Here is a 16,886-nt window from a genome sequence, read left to right as displayed (position 1 = left end):
TGGACGAGAGAATGTCAAGAGGCCTTTGAGGACTTAACTTAAAGGGAGCCATCATGGCGGATCCGGTGCTGGCCTTGCCGGATCATGCTAAGCCGTTCGAGGTACATGCCGATGCTTCGGACTATGCCATTGGTGGAGCTCTTATGCAAGAGGGGCACCCAATCACCTATGCGAGCCGTAAGCTCAATGACCTTTAGAGATAGGGGCGGAAATACACAGTACAAGAAAAGGAGATGACCGCCATAGTGCACTGTCTACGCACTTGGAGACACTATCTGCTCGAGTCAAAATTCGTTGTCCGAACGAATAACATAGCCACCAGCTATTTCCAAACACAGAAGAAGCTCAGCCCTAAGCAAGCAAGGTGGCAAAACTTCTTGGTTGAGTTCTATATGTGTATCGAGTATAAGCTAGGACGCACGAATCTAGTGGCTGATGCGTTAAGTCGGAAAGCAGAGCTTGTGAGCTTGAAGCTATAGGAGATAACTGCTGTGAGCCGGTTTAGGAGCACCCTTTCTGATAGGATCAAGAAGGGTCTACAATATGACGTAGTAGCTAGGAGTACAAGCTGTCAAGGAATAAAAACGTCACTTTTGGGAAAAGGATGGTCTACTCTACACCAAGGGGAATAAGCTTTTCGTCCCAAGGTGGGATAACATACGTAGGGACTTGTTGAAGGAGTGTCACAACACTCGCTGGGCAGGACATCCCAGTCAGCACCGAACAATGGCATTGCTTGGCACTCGATTTTATCGGCCTCAGATGAAAGAAGATGTGGAAAGTTATGTCCAAACCTGTCTTGTGTGTCAACAAGACAAAATAGAACATAAGAGGCCAGGAAGAGAGCTAGATCCTTTGCCTATCCTCACTAGACCATGGCAAAGTGTTACTATAGATTTCATCTTTTGCTTGCCCAGGGTGGATGGGCTTGGAAGCATCATGGTGGTGGTCGATATATTTAAAAAGTATGCCACCTTCACGGCGGCATCTGCCGATTGCACTGTGGATGAGGCCGCACGCTTGTTTATGAAGAACGTGGTTAAGTACTGGGGGCTTACTCGACCATACTTACATTTGTATCCATCCCGGAAAGCAAGCTTCTAGACTGTTCATTTGGGCTTCAAGATTGAGCTTGGGATCATGCAGTTGCCCCCACCTTCAAGCTCGGGGGAATAAAGAAAGAGGGAGCTACCCTAGAAAGGAAGGGGCAAAGGAAAGCCCATTATGAAAGATATACAAGCAGGAGTCGTAACCCATGACCCTTTTAAGATAGGGGTCAGTCAACTATGGTTTTGACTAGAGCCTTTCTAAGAACACTTGATCAAAAGATGCATGCACAGCTCATGTGGGGTTAGATTACTCTTTTATTACCTTATTTATTACCTTTCTGCGCCCTCCCTTAATGGATTCAGAGCCAGGTCAAGATACATGGTAGTCATCATACCTACGAGTGAAGCTAAGGAGAGTGACTACTGATCGTTTTCTGGCTTACGGGCGTGCTTTTGATCCCTAATATTAGTATTGAAGTTGGTTAAACCCTTATTTTCAATTGATGTCGCCCGCCGACTGTCCGGACGGCTCACGATTCATATCCCATTCTCATTCCCACTCCTGCTCCGTGCTTTCCTGATGTAGTTCTCCGCCCTCTAAATTCCAACCCGCCTCTCTCCTTTCTGTAGGACTTCTCCTTCCTTTTTGCATGCTGGATGGCTTTTAGGTCTTCGGCTTGCAGATCAAATTATACCAACCATATATCCATCCTTTCAAGCGAATGAGTATACGAACAATAGAGAAGAATCCGAGCGATCGAATGACTATGAAAGGCGGGGGCAAAGCACGAATGCAACAATCGAGATTAGAGGGATTCTCCATTGTTTAATGGGAACTGCGTGGGAGAGTGGTACGCGCAAGGTCTCGCTCTTCTTTCTAGGAGCGCTCCTTTTCAAAGTCTTGTTTTTAGGGGTATGCGAAGCTCAATATCTAGAGTCCGGGGCGTTTCCAATCAAATCTTATCTGTGGGGCCGATAGTAGAACTTTTTCACTTATTATTTCTCTTTCCAGGCGAGGGCACCCCTCTTCCATTTCCTTTTGAACAGTCATTTCAATCTTTTTCTTCATTGATAAGTCATCGGTGGTTAGGCCTTTTCTTTTCAACAAAGGAGATTTTTCAAGGTCTCAAAAAAAGATGTAGTAGTGAATAAGGATTGGCGCGGAAAAGGGGGCGGCCCCTCTTATTCTCCTCTTCGTCACAGTACAAAGCTTCAAGTAGATAGAAAAGATAACGGTATGAAAGTGCCATATAATAGTACAAGCTTAGGAAGGGTGATGTAAGTAAATTCTTTCTTTCAGCTTCTACCCGGTTCTGCCCGACTGAATGACTAAATTAAAGGGCATATGCCTGGGGGCATAATCGGATGCTGGCCGAGCGGGGTCGACCGTATAGATCGACTTTTTTAATCCGCTTAGAGCCCTCCCCCCTGCTCCGTCTCTTTTTGCGCCTCTCCATGTCTTTCTGAATACACTTATCCATTTCCCCCTCCCAATAATTGAGCATCCCTTTATAATAGCGAAGGCGTTTAACGTTTTTTTTGAGCTCTTCCTTCTTCGATAATGAGGAAAAAGGGCGATGCCCCGGCGCGGGCTCAGTAGGAGGGGTCGGCTCAGGCTCAGTAGGAGGGGGGCCGTTGAGATCTAGCCCCGGCTCAGGAGCTGGAGGTTGGTTTAGATCGAGCTCCGGGCGCCCCGAACTCGAAGGCCCTGCATCGCTTCCGCTGCCTCCAACGGAAAGAGGGAGTCCGTCCATGGAAGACAGAATCCAATCGATCCCGTCCACAAAGAAAACAAAGAAAGGCCAAGTCAAACCCCAGTCCCAAAGCACACGAGAAATCCACAGTACTAGAGCGATTCGAGAAGAACGATTAGGGTCATATTCTATCCTTTCTACAATGCCCATGGACGAAGTGCTTCGTTTCAGATCAATTCTTCGCTGCAATCGCTTTGATCCATCCCATCGGTGAAAAACTGTAATATGCCCTGAGGAATTCCTACCAGCAGACTTCCCTGTACTCAAAGTGAATTGTCTAAGTGCTCTCCCCTCTTGGCTTTGTCTCATTGTCTATATCGTAATCATTCGATTCCGTCCTACTCCTACTCCTCTTTCATTGTTGTTGGTCCTTCTTTCACTAATGATCTCACCATTTTCTAGTAGTTCGCACGAACGCGCGAGGGACTATCCTTTCTATGTCAATCTATGTCAATTTCCTTTTGGAACTTTCGGCGGAAGGAGAGCATTAGCTACCCTACTTTCTATTATGATATTCAGAAAGCAAGTTCAATCAAAGAAGAAATAGAGGCAGCTGAAGAGGGAAAATACCTTTGAAGAAGGGCCCGTGCGCTTGTAGTTTGAAAGGGCTTCCACAAATAGGGATTCGTCTTTCACTGAGAACCTTATTTAGATTTAGCGGCTGCTGTCGTACGCTTTAGATAAAGGGATTCTCCGATAGAAGATTCTCCCCCAGATGCTTTTCCAGTACGTCTTACCTTCTAAGCTACCTAGCTACCTCCATTCCGTCAATCTTCGTTCAAACGTGAGCTATCGAGAACAGCTAGCTACAAAATCATTCGTATCCCAATTGGTTGGGGGATTTTGTCCGATCTTTTGCTAAGATTCATTCATGTCTTTGTTGATATAGGTAATCTTCCTTTCGTTGCCCATTCCATTTGAATGGACTTTCGTTAGTGTCTTCAAACTGACTTTCATGGTGAGACACAGCGGATGTACTTTTTCTTGACCTCCAATCGAGTCTTTGGCCTTATCTTTATTAGAAGGCTTTCCCACAGACGGAACAAACAGACAGAACAAAAGAAAGGCACTTCTTTCCCTTAGCTTCGCTCCCGCTTTCAGGCAGTCTTTGGGCAATCCTTGAATCTGGAATATTCACATATCATATATATATAATATAAGATCGACGGATGTCTGTCTTTAAGTGAACGATCTCGAGTCGAAAAAGCAGCGTCCAAAGAGACCAATATGTGAGGGAAGGCTCAATGCTCATCCGTTGCTTGTGTCAAGCTTCTCTGGCTAAGAGATCAACAATCGACCGATGTTGAACCATGCGAAACCAATGACGTACTAAGGCTGAACACCGTTCATCAGATTTAAGTTCCTTCGAGCTGTTCAAGTCAAACCCAGCCCCTTAGTAAGGTAAGCATAAAAGCCTAGCAACTTACGGATGAACACAGCTATCCTACTAGCTAGGGTTGACACTGCTGTTTAGTGTGTCAAACGTTGTTTTCGGGAGCAGAGGCAGAAGTCAAATTGGCTCAAGGTCTCTTTCCTATAACCGCTAGCAGCCTCCGTGGATGGTCCCGGGCTTTGCTTTAATGCTTTCCTTTCAAAAGGCATTTGAAAGCTTACTAGTTGAAAACTTCAACCTATGAATGGGACCAAAGAAAGAAAGGAGAAAGAAAGGCTATTGTTGTGGCTACATAAGAGTCATAGCTGAATTCCGCGAGATCAAGGTTTGCCACTAAGAGGACGGGTCCATAAAGAAGGTAAGAGTCCACTCGCTTTACTAAGCTATAGGGAAGGAGGCCTATGAGGCAGTGACCGACTGCGAGATCAAGGTTGCTCTTTTGCCGCTAAGAAGAAGTAGGGATGCCATAAGAGGGTTCGCCCGAAGGATTTTGATACTTTAGGCCCTGTCCCTATATATAATATTAGGCCATCCGCAAACCAAAGGTTTTTGTTGGAAGCCAGTTCTCGCACCATCGAAGGCAAAGTTTTTATTCCAGCTTAATCGTAATTCAAGTCTGAAAGGAAGCCCCTGATCCAACTTCAAGGAACTTCAAGGAATGGGTGAAATTGGGAAGCTCAGGAACGGGATTTTGGTATTTTAGACTATAATAGAATGAAGAGCGTGCAGACTCTAGACCTATAAAGTATGATTAGTCCGATAGTGCCATAGCACATAGCCTACAAGGAACGGTTTCTCCTACATCTCCCATTTCACCATTTGGATTTATTGATCCATTTCCATCTCCCACTCCAGCGCCCGGGAACGAACCAGTGGTATCCCATGGCACTCATTGAAACCGGGAAGCATGAAAGGCGAATAACGGAATTCAACTAAGCAAGTACGGTGGCAAGACCTCTTAGCCATGACCCAGGAACTGTTATTTAATCTACTGTGGGAATGAAGATAGCGAAGCAACTACAGATAGTAGTAGAGCCCAATGGTCTAAGTTGCTCGGTGCGCCCTTATGTATATGTATCAATTAGTAGGCTCTGTGCTTGTAGCCCAGATATCCTGGGAATAACCTTTTTTTTATTCCTTACCAAGCAAGAGACCAGCAGGAGCTAACATGAGGGAAGAAGGCTTTCCATAACAAATAGGCCTTTCCCGCCTAACTGTCTTTCCTCTTTATTTCCATTTCTATTCTTTCTTCAATACTGGTCCCAAGTCAATCTAGGTGATCATTACGAATTGAATCGATCAAGTAGAGTTCATAATTGCATAAAAGTGAAGCATAGCTATAGCTTTGGAGGGATCAAAATAGGGAATTGCCTATACAGGCTTCAATACCTTCTTTGTTAGGTTGCAGCTTTTCTTGGTTCTACCTAGTAGCTAGCTGGTTGGGGAAGGGGGCACGTTCTGCTACCGGTCATGGCCTTTGGACCAATAGGAGGAAGTCCGCACACTGCTCAAAAGCCTTTTCTAAGAAGGTTTGATGTAAGTTTAGAGAAAATGCTTTCTTGCTCTTTCTCGGTCGATCTTCGGCTTGTCAATTCTTGTACTCACTCGTACGTCAAAAAACAGATTTGCATAATAAGGCCCTTTCCAATGGTCTGTCTCTAAAGATAGGTGAATCTATTCCCGCGGGCAAGGAAAAGCCCTTCAATAGCCATAAGCCCTTAGCAAGAAAGTAGCTCGTGGAGAAGAACTCAAGGGTTTATTAGAGTAAAATAGCGTTGATTTAGCTCGTTTCTATCGATTAGTAATTTATTAGTTTAGCGGCTTTCGAGCCAACCAGGATGTATGCTCAAATACCTTTCACAAGGGCTGAAGTTAGCTTGGGGTAGGGGCTACTAGTGATGGTGCTGCTACTGGGCAAGCTGGTTCTTGTAAGGTTGGTTGGGCCGATAGATGGAGATATATGTTGTTGCCGATCCTGCCCATTTCGAGGAGAAAACCTCCGCGCTAAGGGATATGGCGAGAATGAACCAGAAGATATAGTTGCATGCCCGGCTAATGCGGTTAGATAGACTAGCTGCCCCCGTTCCAACTATGGGACTAAATCTGGACATTGAGAATGGGTCGACCTATAGAGACTGTCATCCTATCCGGATTGATGGACCGGCCCTCCCACCGGCTATCGAACTCAACCCGGGCATCCCTCCCTTCCCTTTCTTTAGTACATCTTCCCACCCTTGCTGAAATGGATTGCCTTCAAGCCTCTTTCTTTGATTAAGAGGGAGAGTTTGCTAAATCAGATCTGGAAACCTCGACTCTCGTCCTATGTAGGGTATCACATTCAAAGGCTCAACAAGTAAAACTGTCATATCAGCAAAGATAGGTCAACCAAGCAAGAGAGCATAACGAGATAAAAGTATGGAGGCTTTCCAACAGTAAAGTGTAAAGTAAGATAATGGACTTGTTCCCAACTATTCAATCTAAGCAGACAAAGAGCTGACGAGTCAACGGCGGGAAAGCCATTTCTGGTAGACCTTTCATACACGCCTACTTTAGAAGTCACTTTCGGTGCCAATACCGTGTTTTTGGCTTCAAATCGATCTTTTAGCAATCCACTCCATCTTTGGCAAAGGTAACCAGGTCAACCAGCTGGAGTTTCTGTCCATTCAAAGTACAATCACCACCTCTTCCTGTAATGAAGGTGCCTTCATTTTCTATTCCAGTAGGGCTGCTTGAAGTCTTAGATTCTGCTTTTTTGGGTGGTTGTTCCTAGGCCGGGACCCCGATAGCGAGTTTGATTAAACTATTGGGAGGGATGACGCTCAAGGGGTCAAACGAAAGAAGTTGATAAAGGAAAATGGCAAATTACTCGATATTTGTTCCATCTTCTAGGGCTGGCTTGGGATTGAATCCAAAACCAAAGGAATTGGAGGAATCGAAGCAACCCACTAAATCCCAAAAAGGGAGAAAGTCACTCGCATTGCCAAAGTAAACTACAGTTGGAAAGCCAGGATTCGAAGCAGTTCCAACACCAGCTTTGGGTCAACAAGACAAGCCAAGACCCGTACGCCGGGTTGTTGTCTCAGATTTATTTTGCAGATGCGAGATGGGAACTCGAATGCTAGGAGTTCAGACTGAAGTAAGCAGGGATAAGAACTAAGCCGGTGTAAGTAGATTGCCTCCCGGTGTGTCAAGATCCCCCTTTTTTCTATTTAGAAGGCCCATGTGTAACTAAACTATTCATTGATTTATCCCTAATCCAAGGAGTGCGTGCGTGTCTTCCTATGCAAGTATGGTTCCTTTTGTAAAAAATACCCTTATTGCGGTCTCTTTCCTAGTATACGGAAGACTGAGGATATCAAGTCTGGTCCACCGACTAAGAGTGAGTGAAGTCATAGGATGTTATCTCATTTCCTCGGCCTCGATTGATAGGTTAGTAGTAAGTATTATTATGTGATTGCACTTGGGTCGTCTCCCGAATGCTGGGCTTTCCTCCTTCCCGCTGCCATTCCTGATCTTGATGTGATTTCTAGTCTTTCCTCTTTCTCTGTCTGAAGGGATTTCGATCTCCTTCTTTCCGCTAATCTCAGTCTCTGGGAATAATGTATATCTGGTTAGTTTCCATTATTAAGTGTAACAGGCCCAAAAGCAGTGGTTTTAGTCCCTGATTGAGAGTAGGCAATGCTTTTCTCTGTTTTAATCTGATTCTTGGTATTAGTCCCTGATTCTAAATGCAAGTCTCTTGTTTTTCTCCCTTAGTAAGCAACTCATCAGTCTCTAAGTCGGGTATAGCCTTAAAATATATAGAGGTCATCACTCTCCCTGCGAGAATCAAGTAAGCGTGCCCTGCTTTATCGAGTGAGGAGAGAGTGGATCCCTGGTTTAAGAAGGGTGGAATCACCTATAGTGACTCAGGCTAGATATGCCCTGTAAGCTATTCCCTCAATCTATATAATATAGCTATGTATATATTATTCTTCCTATTTCAATGAGTCCAATCCGATTTCGATGATTGGAATGAAAGCGTACCCCTTCCCTCTTCGAAGAAAGATTGAATGCCAGTTTCTTGGCGGGTAAAGGACCATGTGTAAATGAGAGGTTTAGTCAGTTCTCTTTCCTCGTTTCATGTGGATTGCTTTAAGCGTCTTATTCTCCCGAATGAGCCTCCTCTAAAGAAGAAAGAAGTCAAGGTTCTTTCCTTGAAGGTTGTATGTAGTGCTGTCATCAAATTACGAGTTACTCTGTGCAAAGAGAAAGCAGAACCCAACCTGTGGTTCTCGTACAGTAGTTGGAGTGTACAAGGATTCATCAACCCTCGTCAAGCCGTAAAGCCTTAGAGTTAGACTCTTGGAGTGAAACCTTGGAGTTAGCCTACGGGCTCAAAAAGAAATAGAAAAGGAAGGAGTTCATCGAGAAAACCACTTGCCTGACTTCTTTCTTTTATTCCTTACGCTTAGGGCGGTAGTCAAGTCAAGCCCAGCTAAAAGTAGTGAAAGCTCTTTTCTGATCTGTCTGTTGAACGTGTTTCCGACTTACGCAACCGGAAGAGAAAGCCAAAAGCAGGAGATTTTACTAAAAAAACGGATTTTGTCTGGTTTGTTCCCTCGAGACGTCTACTCAACGAAGAAGCCCACTCGCTAGATAAAGCCGATACAGAAACAGATACCGCTAGTCGTAACGTAAAGAGTGGATTCTATGAACCTCCCTTGAGTACTGAGCTTACCGAAAGGAAGAGAGATTTTGAACTTCACTTACAGCTGGAACTCCAAGGTTGGTTTCATTAGCTGACTTTAAAGAAAGGGATGATCACCTATCCACTTTCAAGACTCACTTCTATTATCCCTTTGACCCTACATCAAGGAATTTGAAGAGGACTTCAGCTTTAATAAAATGCCCTACGAGAAAGACTCTGATTCAAACAAGGGATCGCAAACAAGCAACTAAGAAAATGTAATGGCATTCGTGATAGATTCATTCACCGAAGCGATTGACCGATACAGAACGCGATTTCTTTTTTCCACCGATTAGCCTAGCCTTACCCGATTGCTACAGATACGAATTCCCGAGCAGGGAAGGAAGAGAGGGAATATACTAATAAAGACAGGAGAAAGGAATGGTTGGACCGATACCGATGACCGTTAGCCAAAAGACAGATTCCATCAGACAGAGCAGACCGATGACCAAACAAGCAAGGGATGAGCGCTCTCTGATCGTAGACCCTTGACTAGTAAAAAGTGAGCGTTAGCGCTTTTTTATACAAGATAATTTTAGATGAGCTCAACGCGTGAAATCCATTTCTCGATAGTTATTCAAGGCCTTTTGAGAGTGTGGTGGTGGCATCTCCATGATTGACTTGATCTTATGCCCATCTACTTCGATCCCCCGTTGGTGTACAACAAAGCCGAGGAACTTGCCAGCGGTAACTCCAAAGGCACACTTAAGAGGGTTCATCTTTAGGAAAAATTTGCGACAACACTGAAATACTTTTTCCAAGTCGCAAAGGTGTCGGTTTGCCTTAGTAGACTTGACCACCAGATCATCCACATTTACTTCCACCTCATAATGCAACATGTCATGGAACACTGCAATCATAGCCGGTTGGTAGGTTACCCCCGCACTTTTCAAACCGAAGGGCATCACCGTATAGAAAAAATTTCTCAAGGGCGTTCTGAAAGCCGTCTTTTCTGCATCTTCTGGTGCCATTTTGATCTGGTTATAACCACTGAACCCATCCATGAAGGATAACATTTGATGGCCTGCAGTAGAATCGACAAGTGTGTCAACATGGGGCAATAGAAACTCATCTTTCAAGTAGGCCTTATTCAAGTCGTGAAAGTCTACGTAGACCCTGATCAGGCCATTCTTCTTCTTCATAGGCACAATATTTGCTAGCAAGGTTGGGTGCTATATAGGCGCAATGAACTTGGCCCTCTATAACTTTTCTACCTCCGCCTTAATCTTTGCTTCAAGATTAGGGTGATACTTTCGAGCATGCTGTTTGATTGGCATAGAGTTGGAAAAAGTGTCCAGTTGATGAGTGACAAGAGATTGGTCAAGACCAGGCATCTCGTCGTATGTCCAGGCAAAGACGTCACTGTACCACTTCAGTAGTGTTATCAATTCTGCCTTAGTTGCTGGAGCCATTATATCGCTGATAAACACGGGCTTGCTCTACCTTGGTAAGTCACTAAGGTTGATCTCAACAAGTGCCTCTTGTTGTGGTTTGGGTCTATTTTGCATGCATTCAGGGGCCAGCTCAGGTATCTCCACCAACACTTCTTGGGACTTATCACCCGTCACGTTTATTCATATCGGGGCAACCCTCCCATAGTATGAAGTCTGGCCACCAAGACCATCATAGGTAGTAAACTGTCTTGTCGTCCTCGCGCCCCTTAACAATCTTGGGTGGAGGACTTGTGGACTTGCTGCTCTTCTTCTGCCCACTACTTTCTAGAGTAGCCTCAACATCCCAAATTTCTTCCCACCTCGACGATTTTACCACTGTAACTTTACCTGTACTTGGTGTTTCATCCATTGAAAACTCAGTAAAGAAAACTACATTCGAATAGTGTGCCTCCTCCACTCCAAATGGCTTTTTAGACGCATTTATGGTTACTATGCGCTTTCCCAACTTTGCCTTCACGCATTGGTGATAACTTGACAAGATAGCCCCATATCGATGCATCCAAGCTCTGCCAAGTATCATATGGTAATTTGTGTCCGCTTCAATCACATGGAACTTAATTAACATGGCCCTTAGTAACTTTCTCACCAACTGCTAAGTCCACAATAACATGGCCCTTAGTAACTTTCTTCTCACCACCAAAACCCGCCACGGTGATGGGTTGGCAAACCATCTTGGACTCTGAGATACCAGCCTTTGCAAAGGTGTCAGTAGTGATGATGTTTATAGATGCCCCGCCATCGAGGAAAGCACGCTTGAACTCTACATCATTGATGTACATTGTGCCAAAAAGAGAACGGTTATGAGGAAATGGGTATGCTCTGTCTGCTTTTGAGAAAGTAATGGCCTCCTAATCTTCCTAGATACGCCGAGGCACATACTCCTCGGCCTCAGCAACTTCGACATGGTGGACTTCGGCAATGTTAATGAGGTCCTTTGTTGCTTCCAACTTGGCGGCTTGGCTCAGCCCCAGCTGGTCAAAGAAGGTGCGAAACTTAATAGAGTTTTGCAAGGCCTAAGTGTGAGTATCCTCTGCAAATTTTGCCTCTGCAGGTACTGTCTCAAGGAGCTGGACGCTAGCATGAGTGTCCTCTTCTAACTCATCATAGTAGGACGCCATGTGCACTTGATCGCATACGGGCCCTAGGTACTTAATCATATGTACATTCTTCCCCTTCTCTTTATGGTTAGGATAAGGGTCTTTCCTTACATCACGATTACCGACATCTTTGAACTTCAGCTGATTTGCGTCAACTTTCTTCTTGAAGACACTTTTCAAAGTCCAACAGTCTCTAGTAGGGTGTTTGGTGGTTGTTTGAAAGATACAATAATATGGGCTTTCTTTGTCCTTTTTTGTTGGAGGGACATCAACCGAAGGCAAAGTAAGTTCACCATGGGCTACCCATTTTTTAACCAAGGCCTTAACATTCTCAAGGCTGCAAGGATATGGATTCTTGTCCTCATAACTCTTCCTCTTTCGAGAGGATGACGCCTCCCCTTACGAGCGGTTCCCTCTTGCAAAGGTTACCGCAGTAACTCTGCTACTGCGGGAGTAGCGGTGACTGCACGAGATCTATGTAGAGGACCGGTGGTACTGAGGTTCTTAGCTGCCTAAACCAATGCTAGAAAGGTAGGCAAATTATGATTCACCAAGAAAATTTTGTAGTCACATATGGCACCTCCACACATTTGCTGACTAAATGGGCCTCATCCACTAGTTCATGACAGTCAATAGCCTTATCTTGGAACTGCTTAACATAATCCAGTATATCTTCACCTTCTTTTTGGACATCTCTCCCAAGTGTGAGGGTTGTAACTTTCTCTTGGACTTGGATGAACTTTGTGTGGAACTTGTTCACTATCTCCTCCTAACTCTTGATCGAGTTGGGAGCCAAGTTCACATACCAACTGTAAGCTCTTTCAGTAAATGATTTGGAGAACTTCTGAAGGTGCAGAGAGTGGTCACTGCCATAGACACCAAGAGTTTCAATGAACCTCACAACGTGTTCTCTGACATTGCCTTGTTTCCCATCAAACTTAATAAACTTGGGCACTGCATACCCAGTTGGGTATGGCATGGTCAATATCTCCTGAGAGTATAGGGGTTTCACTTCTAGGTTGGGGAGAGATGGTAGTTTCTTTTTGCAACGTTTCTACTCGAGCATAACTTGTACATCAGCTAGAGTAACAAAGTGAGTGGGCTAGAATGGTCCAGTCTGCTCCCGGGTAGTTAAACCAGCGGCCGTACCGTTCGCCTGAGGTACCACCGGAGGCACCTGGATTGGAGCCCGAGCCTTAGGAAATAGGTTAGGCATTGGGTTTGGGACTGCTACAGGTAGAGGTGCTTGAGTTTGGGTTGGTCTGGACGCCATGGCCATAATAGCCTCAGTGAGAGTTTTCAAAGCTGCCAAGATTTCCCTCTGTGTGTCCTGGAGTGACTGGACTGCCTCAACTACAACACTATGGTCGCGGTCCTTCGCATGTGCTGCCCCGCCATTGGAATAGCCTTGCTGCCGTGGGGGTTACTGAACTTCATCCTCAGCCATTTTTTCTAGTGAAGTGTGTAAACCACTGCAGGTATGAACCATCAACAGAACTGCCTCCCCAGTAGAGTCGTCAGAAATGTAGAGGGGTTCAACGTTAGGAAGATGATTAGAGAGGCAAAAACTATGCTAATGGTCCAAGAGTGGTGGAATGATGAGAGAATGAGCAGCAGCAACTGTCTGAGAAGTTGGAGAGTGAGCGGCTGGGTGAAAGTGAAGCAGGTAGCTCAAAAAGAAGACAATGGCAGTGCACAAATTGGCAGCATTTCCCCAAAGTTCCAACATTCCTCTTCTTGAACCTTGGGAAATGAGTTCTATTTATAGGCTTTTCCTTGGTACCAAGAGGACACCAAGTGGCCAAATAGAGAGAAGACAGGTGTCCCTAAGGATCATACAGAATATTCTGCCTTGAGCCACCAGGCTGAAGGTGCCACGTGTGCCTCTCTATGTACTGTGTACTATTTGTTTGCCTCCGAAACTACCTATTTCAACCTCAACAAGTGTAGTTACGACGGGAGTGTTTGGCGCTGCGGTTATAGTTGTTGCGATAGCCATTTCCCACTACAAGTTCAGACAGTAGAACCGACAATATTAGAGATGGCGGCGCCGATAAAATACCTCTGCAACTTGGGAGTTGCAAGTTCTACCTCTGCAACTTTGTTGCTTCAGTTTTCTCATTTCCTCAGTAACTTCGGATGGCTATGGAACCAAAGATATTAGGATGAACGGCACTGAGGCAAAGTGCCTCAGTAACTTTCCCGCTGCATTTTTTCCCTCTGCAACTTCACTTAGGCAATTTCCTTCGTGGAGTCCATTTGAACCCTATGCGGGTCAGATCTGCTTCGGCCCACTGTTGGCCCACTTCCTCTGGGCTTTTAGCCTATGCTCCTTCAGTCATTCTTGGTCGCCTTAAAGGGGCGACCCCAGCACTTAGGTCCATACTTAATTTGGGGCTTAATTTCTAACCCTCTATATTTGCCCCTTGCGCGTGTAAGGGACACACTTATTGTTTCCCACGCATGCATGACATCAACAAGTAACCCAGGGGTTATGTTGGTTGGGTCAAAAGTTGCATCAGCTCTGAAAAGGTGCCCCCTTTGACTGATGGGTCATAATGGGCCTAGGGAAGTGTGTTGGCACCCTTTTGCTGCTTTCTTTATAAATAGTGCCCCTTGGGTCCACCGGTCCCCCACTTCCAACACAATACATTTTCTTGTCTCATTGTCTTCTTCTCTTTCTAGCCCCCATCTTCCAAAGTCTTCTTGTCTTTTATTTATTCTCCTTCATGGCCACCACTAGGTTCCTACCCGACAAGGCTGTCCCTCCCAGGACTAAGTGGAGGAGGGCCCCATATTTTGGGGGGGCTAGCTGGTCCACTTTGGAAGGCAGTCGACTCCTTTGTTCTTGAAACCCTTTCTCTAGAAGAACCTTTGCTACCCTTTAGTGAGGCCTCTTTGGATAACCCTAACATGGTTAACCCAACCTCTATGCTGCGGTTTCGTGGGGAGCGCGGTGACTTTCCTCACTACTATATCTATCACCACACCCACTCGAGCCCTTTGGCAGACTAGTCTCTTTGGGTTAATGATGTCATTGCGGACAATGATTTTGAGCAGTGCTTGAGGGATGTTCATCTCTTCAACGCTATTTTGATTTCGACAGAGTTATCTATGCGTAAGGTGCAAACCAATACTGATACAGTTGTTTTCTGCTGGAGCTGCGACACTCACACTTTTGTCCTAGCTTGGGGGAGATAGCCCTAACCCTTGAAGATGTTGCTGTTCTCCTTCGTCTGAGTACCTGTGGGGACTACCCTTCTGACCACACTTCACTGTCTAATGCAGAACAAACTGCTGTGACTGCCCTCCAGGGTGCATTTCGAGAGGCATGGAAGTACAGCTCTTGCTACGATCTTAGGACTGGGGAACTACTTCCAGAGAGCCCACAAGAGACAAGACCACCTATCTCTCCTGGCTAAAGCACTTTTTCAAGGACATGCAACCTGTCGTGGGTGATGTTACCAAAGACAGTCGCGACTCTATAGTTGGCCCTGGTTACCGAGACAACTTGTACTTGGCCGCCTTCATCAGTTATTTCATCTCCTTTTTTGTTCTTCCCAGTAACCCTGCTGAGAGCATCGATCCTTTGGTGTTCTCTCTCGTTGTCAAACTATGCAGCGGTAGTCAGATCCTCTTGGCCCCTCTCTTTTTTGGGAAATTTATATTTCCACATCAAACTTATCCATTCGAACATAGAGAGATCCATGGGCCGCTACAATGTGTGGAGCTTCGTTCATACCCACTTTCTGACCGCCTTCTTCTATGAGTGATTACCTGTTATGGGTCTTGTCCCCAAAGAACACGAGCCATTCTTTATTGATAAAGTCCTTAATGCAGAGGGTCGTCCCGTTCTAGATGTAGAAGGCCGACCCGTCACAAGACAAGTATGTCAATCTCTTCCTTGTATTTCCAAATGGTCTGGCATTGGCACCAATAGGCCTTTCGTGGATCACATCGATCGCATGGAGGAGTGTGTGTTCCGTTCCTTCACTCAGCCTCTTCCAGGCATCTTTATGGTTCCATTTTATTTCTCTAAGACTCGTCATGTTGATTTCTCTCTCAACAATGTGTAGGGCAACTCCCTTCTTATTCCTATTATGATGCGCCCCAGATTTATACCCGTATGGAACAAGGAGGGCATGTCCAGCGCCATCTATCAATCGGGCAGGGTCCTTAGGCAGTTTGGCATGGATCAGGGCATTCCAGATGCCCCTCCGCCTCAGACTGATTTCCACCAGAGCTTTCAGCGGTTTGCCCATGATTGTACTGCTCTACTTGTGGAGGGCTTGGGCTTCATGGAGCTTCCCTCACTTAGGAGAGAGGGCGTGTTCACTCCTAATAACAGGCTGTTCTGCCATCGCAACCTCAATTCTTTATTCAATCTTTGCAACAGTGATCCAGTCGACCATGCGACGAAACCCTTTGGCCGTGGAAAACAGACCAGTGTTCTTTGCTGTTTCAAGCTTCTATCCCTACCTGCCATGGAGGAGCCTCACCTATCTAGGGCAAAGTCCGTTCGACCTTTGCCAATTGCTCCCCCTCAAGTCAGCACAACAGTATGCATGACTTGCTCCAGACTGAGAGCAGTCTAGGAGGCAGCGGCGTCGGTCGCTGAGGCTCGCACCTTACCAAGCAAGAAAAGACTCTAAAAGGTACTCATACTTAGAAAAATGCTCTGCATTTTTTCATACTTCATTGGGACTTTTTATCTTCACTTAGTAGTCACACGGTCTTCTTCCTTGTCAGGGTTTATTGGTCTCGGAGCGCGGTACCGTTTGGCTTATACCACCTTCAGGTCCTGGAGGTCCTTCGAGTGCCATCGACATTTCCTCAAATTCAGACGATGATGATGAACTTCCCATTGCTTCAAGGGTCACCAGGCTTAGAAATTGCAAAATGATACTGCCAGATGTTGAAGAGGAACCAAGTGCTGAGGCCGAACCAGTTGCAACGGCTGAGTCCGTTGCGAGGGTTGAGTCGGCTGGTGAGAATAAGGTTGCAGATATGGAGAGAGATCATGATGCCCCTTTTGTCGAAAGTGAACAAGTCTCCCTAATGTGGGAGTTATAGAGGTTGTAGTTGTTGAGGGTGCAGAACCCCCAAACCCTGTTGATTCTGCCCATTCTGACCATTCCTCTGTCGGTGGGGAGGATTTTGTCCCTGAGACCGCAAGCAAAGATAGGGTGTAAGAGAGCCGCTGGAAGTTGCACCACCTCCCTTTGAAGTTGTATTTGGTGGTTCTTCCTAGTCCACTAAGTCTCCATTGGTTCAACAGACCCCACTTCTAAACGTCCAAGTGGCTGAAGGGAGTGCAAGTGTAGCGGCTGCTTCCATTGTTCCTGTTGTAGTCCCCCTAAATTTGGACCGACTTGCAGAGGAAGTTGTCACCCTAGCCATTCATGTTGTT

This window comes from Camellia sinensis, chromosome 12 (genome assembly GCF_055761805.1).
Source record: "Camellia sinensis isolate YWXY chromosome 12, ASM5576180v1, whole genome shotgun sequence".
NCBI classification, from domain to species: Eukaryota; Viridiplantae; Streptophyta; class Magnoliopsida; order Ericales; family Theaceae; genus Camellia; species Camellia sinensis.
Note: the sequence above shows the minus strand (reverse complement) of the source record.